This window comes from Emydura macquarii, unplaced genomic scaffold (assembly GCF_026122565.2).
Source record: "Emydura macquarii macquarii isolate MOO-44397 ecotype Brisbane River unplaced genomic scaffold, CSIRO-AGI_Emac_v2 contig_1348, whole genome shotgun sequence".
NCBI classification, from domain to species: Eukaryota; Metazoa; Chordata; order Testudines; family Chelidae; genus Emydura; species Emydura macquarii.
In genome coordinates, this window is record NW_027131485.1 from 2,597,490 (window position 1) to 2,602,500 (window position 5,011).

General features: G+C 45.2%; 1 long non-coding RNA gene across 1 annotated transcript; it reads left to right on the forward strand.

Moving 5' to 3' along the window:
• Positions 1-1,015: 1,015 nt before the first annotated feature.
• On the forward strand, positions 1,016-2,213 carry LOC137155274 (uncharacterized). Its single transcript, XR_010920398.1, has 2 exons — positions 1,016-1,254; positions 1,975-2,213. It is a non-coding gene; the product is annotated as an uncharacterized lncRNA (long non-coding RNA).
• Positions 2,214-5,011: the final 2,798 nt, after the last annotated feature.

Sequence of the window (5,011 nt, forward strand, 5' to 3'; positions counted from 1 at the left end):
ATTTACGCCAGATTAAGAAAAGTATCCAATTTGCTGGCCATCTCCTTCCGCTGGGAATTGGCATCAATTGTATTATTGTTCCTCAGATTTTAATATTCTCTAAACGAATTACTATTGAGCTAGGTAGTCAGTCAATAGTTTAATACAATTAATTAACTTCCAATCGCTTGGGCTGTGGGTTGTTTTTTTTTTTCCTGGATAGCCTCTTTCCAAACTCCATGGCAGCATTTGTTTACAGTAAATAAAACCGAGAGGCATTTGAAATGGGCTCTGTGCGTAGAGAGTGAGTGTGTGTGTGTGTGTTGACTCTTTGGTGTCGAGGTTTTCCCACTGTTCTGTGAATTGTACGACATAACTAGAACTGAAGCAGTACATTTCTTCAAACAATGCTGCCTAGATTCCATTTGTAATGGAATTGGAGGGAGAAAATGTAATTGTGTGTTAAACACGAAGCAGCCATACATGAAGATAAGCAGGGCTGAGTGACTGGATATGGAAATCCAGCGTTAGGAGCTCGATACTGGAGGTCTATTTTGGAGTTAAATGGTTCATAAAAATAGGAAACTGGCTTTTATTTATTTATTTACTCGTCGAGCTAGGACTTTTCTTGCAGCACCACTAACCGGGGGGGGGAGGGATACAAGAGAAAATCCCTTTAATTGGTGCTAGGTTATGGGGGCAGAGTGGGGGAAGGAAGACGACGTGGGATTTTTTGCTATTCATCCTCTAGGTGAATGTATATGAAAATTGTGTAATAGAAGCCAAAGAGGATTCAGCCCGTCTGTTGGAGGAAGAAAACAGAAGCGAGGAGGTGACCTTCAAACCAGAGCCGTGCAATGTTAATCTCACTCTTTTAAGAGACCGCGTTTTTGGTGTTTAATGCCCGCTCTTCGCGTAGCTATTTCTATTTACTGCAATAGCCTGGGACATAATCAAGTTGTTCGGGCGTTGAGGCAGGGGCCTGTGTGTGTGTGTAGACACACATCCGTGTGTTTGAGAAGGGTACTTCTGCACAACGAAGCGTCTACACAAACTCACCCAACCAGCCTGGAAGGCAAGCTAAAGGCCGCTCAGAGCACAGGACGTGCAGACGCTTCGCCTTTCCCCTAAGAGCAGAGACTTGAATTCGGGTTGGCATGGAGATGTCAGGATGCGCCTTATTCCCAAATTATCCCATCTCTCTTCCCCCGGCTCCGCATTGCTGTCCTTCCAACCTACGACCCAGAGCTCCCTGCGGATTGTGCTGAAGTTCGCGTGAGTTACACGTTTGGACCAGGGCGGGTAACGATTCTCACCGCCCCACTCCGCAAACCAACCCTCGCCGGCAGGGACGTTTTCCTGAACGTCCACCCCGAGTCTCAGAAGCGCTGTCTGGTGGCGCCGCCACCCAGGGAAACCTCCTCCCCACAGGGACAAAACTTCTCCTTCGAGCCGCAGCAAAAAAGGTCCCGGGAAATCATTTGGAGCCAGGAAGCACTAGCCAAGGGAAGGGGATAGAGGGGGGCCTACATGTGGGTTTGGGGTTCAGCAGTGCATTGTCTGGTCCTAAAACTCCCCGGGCATGTGCCACTTGCCAGGAAAGCGAAGCGAAGGGATCTCCCAGCTCAGTGGAAAGTGGATTCCTCCCGAGCAGCTGGCAGGCCGGGCCTTAGCGTGTGAAAAGCAATATGCCGTGTGCTGGGGCCGGCAGAGAGGCCAGCAGGGCGCACAGAAAGGAATCATTTCTCTATGGACAAGTTGCTTTTGCAAGTTCCTGGCGCGGGACGGCCCGTGCCTATAATTGAGCCGATCTGCTGCCTCTGGCCCGGCCTGGGGGGGGGATGCAAGGAGGGGGCCGGGATGAAAGGGCTTCCCAGCAGCTGGCGGTGGCGAGGAGAAGGTGAGGCTGCCCCCTGTCTCCGGGGCACATCTGGCAACGTCGTTAGGGCGGCCCTGCTCAGGAAGTTTTCACACTTCACGTTTCATTAAACGCAGGTCTCGGATTCCTTGGGAAAGAGGGAAGCGGAGGCTGAATGCGGGGAAAGCCAGGGCGGGTGATTTGCAGCTGTTGGGATACACAGCCCGTCTGCAGGGGCATCGCGGCCTGGCCAGAGCTGGGCGAAGAAGAAGAACCGCCCTGTTACCCTCCGCTGAAAGTTACTCCTTTTTTTTTTTTTTTCCCCGGGGAGGGGCGAACGGTGGGGGCTATAAATCAGCACGGGCCCTGCTCTAAATCTGGGGTAGGCTCCCATGGGGCAGTGCCCCTGGATCTCTACACATTCCTTCCGGCTTTTGGGGGGAGGGGGGGGGCTCTGCGAAGTGCCCCCAGAAGACCATCCAAAAGTTAGCAGGAGCAGTGATCTCCCTGTCTGTAACTAGCACCAAGTCTTCCACCCCCTACACACGCCCGCAGCAGAAACCCCCCCCCCCCCCCACCTTTCAGCACCAGCTGGACTTCCCCAGGCTGGAGAAAGTTCTCCCAGACGATGGAGCCTCAAACCGGCTAAAGGAAGAGAACCAGAGGCCAAGGCGAGCCCAGCGCGCACGCAGATTGAGGGTGAACCACACCGGAGTTCCCAGGGTGGCTGCAGCCCCGGAATGCACAGAATTCCGAGTTAAAGATCTGAAGGGGGTTGCTTCTTCCTGATAACCTGGGTGCGGGGGTGTACCTGCCTCTTCCCCCCGCCCCTCAAGGGAGGGGGCCGTCCACTTCTGCTATTGATTTTCAACTTTCTGTAGGCCCTGTTTTTAAAGAGACAGAAAAACTGGAAGCAAATGGGCCCATGCTGGGCTCATCATTCTTTTCAATAATCTGATTTTATAGTTACAGATATTGTCTTTAATGTCTGAAGGGGATAGTAGTTGGGAGCTTAAATTACAATTGCTTCTACTTACATTTATTTGATGGCCGTCGCCTTTCTGTTCTATCTCCTTATATGGGTTTTCCCCTTCCCCCCCAATATCTTAAATGTTTAAAAAGGGTTTATTCTGTACTTACAGTGAGTGAAATTAAAAAGAAACAGTGAAATGTTGGAAAATGAAGTGCATTATGTTTAATAAATTTAAAATGAACAAAGACTGCTATATTGCCAGCAATATCAGTTCTTGCCCAGGGGCATTAATAAAGACTGGGAGGTTTGGAAAAAACAATATTTTCTATTAAAATTCTACAGTGCCTTTCAATATTAAAAGGATAGGTGATGAATTTTCAGTGTTACTCCGACGGGGTCAGTGACTAATTTCATTTCTTTCTGGTCAGCATTCTGTCGATAATTAATCAAAAGCAGAGTTTCTTAATGAAACACTTTTCATAAGGTGATAATTAGCAGGAAAGAAGCGGACTGCGGCCCGTCACTGGTAGCTGTCTAATAACCAGAATGAAATCAGGGCTGGGCCCTGGGAGTTAAGCTTAAAAAAATAAAAAAGAAAGAAAAAGGAAGAGCTACTTTATTCACAAGGGCGGAGGGTGGGGGGAGACGTAGTGTAGTGTTTGCCACCCCTGTTTTGATCATTTTTCGTAGCTGGTGTTTTCTTTCAAATCCCATTCCACCAAAGCTCACTCCTGCTGTAAATATCTGAGACCCTTCTGTTAGTCCAAAAATAAATACACATGCCAAAAACTGGGTGTTGCTTTCAACCATGAAAAAATCGTGCCTTAAAGTTTGCTGGGTAACAGGGAGGAAGATATATTGATGCCTCCCAAAAATATCAAAGGAAAATACAACCTTTAGAAAAGATTCCAAAGTGAGCACTCCTATTCATCGTGTTTGATTCGTCTGGTGCTCGCCCTTTAAAGAGATTATTTAATGGAAAAGTATAAGACTTCTTTTTTTTTAAACAAAAATACAGTTAAGGGGTTGAAGAGTAAATGAAGTTAATGAAGAAAATTAACAGCAATTAGTGAAAGCACTGGGATCTGGGCGTGCTAGTTTTTCCGAACAGGAGAGTATCTGTTAACAATTAAAAAGATACTTTACCCATAAACAAAGGAAATTAGGCTCTGGAATGCTATGAAACAGTATAAAATTAACTGAAAGTTCCAATAAATGGGGGAATTAAAGAAAACCAGGTATTCATTCTTGGGTATAAATAGAGCCCTGCAGAAATGAAATAGAGGTGTGTTGAGCCTTTAATTAATATTTGGCTAGAGCATACCTTATGCATAATATTCATTGATGTAATTACTCCATAAACAGACAAGATAATTTGTTTAGATAGATAAAAATAACCTTCAGGTGAGATTTGAAATACAAAACCAATCTAACCCTGCATCTCGGCTGGCACTTAACCAGCAAACCTTTCAGTGGGTGTTTTTCTAATATTAATATTTTTTAAATCCGAACATGAATGACAGATACCGCTTTCCTCCGATGTTGGGGGGGTTTTATTATGGAATTCTCCTGAAATCCTGTAAACTTTCAGATAAAGCGGAGAGGCTGTTGAGTAGATGAGATTATTGATAGTTATTGAAAGTATCCAAATAGGATTTAGAAATCAGGCTACTGCGCCTTTAATAGAATTCCAGATAATCTTTTATCACAACAAGACACCCATAGAATTATTTAAACAGATTGGACTACTCCAGCAGCAAATTTCAATTATTCTAATGCTTTAATAAATGTGTTGTGTGTGTATTAAATTCAAGCTTCTTAATCCAAATTTTACGATTTAACTGCTCTGATTTTTCATTACAGCTACACCCACATCCAGCAATTTACATTTTTTTTCCCCTCCCGAAGAAGCTGATCCCTTATCAAATCCAAACTGAAAATAACATCAAATGACATAAAACTTAAAACTGAGCTCGGAAATGGACATGGCCCACACACAAATAGATATCTGCAAGCCGTTTTGGAAGGCATGGACCAGAGCAGAGAGAGGGAAGCCCGGATATGAAATACGATGAAAATCAAGAACGCAGGAAAATTAAGAGCGGAAGACTGAATTGATGGGATTTGGGGCTTTGTGGCTAGAACCCTTTGTTTCAATATTTATTTCCTCGGAGGTTAATACCTTTTCCTTTTTAAACATA